Source organism: Pygoscelis adeliae, unplaced genomic scaffold, assembly GCF_000699105.1.
Source record: "Pygoscelis adeliae isolate BGI_AS28 unplaced genomic scaffold, ASM69910v1 Scaffold16, whole genome shotgun sequence".
Taxonomy (NCBI): Eukaryota; Metazoa; Chordata; class Aves; order Sphenisciformes; family Spheniscidae; genus Pygoscelis; species Pygoscelis adeliae.
The window spans coordinates 6,666,257-6,666,943 of NW_008825162.1; positions in this window are offsets into that span (position 1 = coordinate 6,666,257).

Sequence of the window (687 nt, forward strand, 5' to 3'; positions counted from 1 at the left end):
TTTGTTTCTTCCTATTATCCATCTCCCACTCTGCTAAATTCACAAGGAAGACTGCAGAAAAACTTCAAGAGGTGTAAAAAGAAAAGTCTAGAGGACTACAGAACTAATAGTCCAAACTCAACTTTTTTTTTTTTTAGAAACAGAAATTCTTACTATTGAAGAAAAAGAGTAATTTAAACCCATATCAGAGAAGGAATTAAATAATAGGAGAAAAAGGGACAGCTTCCTCCACAGCAGTTAGCGCTATCCATTATCAGTGCCAAGATATCAGATTAGATGGATCACCACTCTGGTCCTGAACGACAACTTCTATCCAACTCACTGCCCTTCACGTCACCGCCAGTGTCACGGTGCCTCAAGCCTTGATCCTGCAAGACAGCAGGATACAGACAGCAGCGCTCTGTTCTGCAGTAGGATACACAGCAGCAGTTCCCACGGCCGTCAGGAGGAGCTGCGTGGATACCTATTTCCAGGAAGGGTGGGGTGAGAGCACTTGGAATGCAACTACTGAAAGTTCAAGTCAACAGGTTTAGAAACTTGGCAAAGACAACGCAGACAAATAACTCAAGGTTTGCAGGGCACCTCTGTGACTGGTATAAATCAGGTGAGTACCGCTCAGTTCAAGGGAACCTGCCAATACACGACAGACGAGCACCCACTCCTTTGCAATGCTCCTCTGAATCTCAG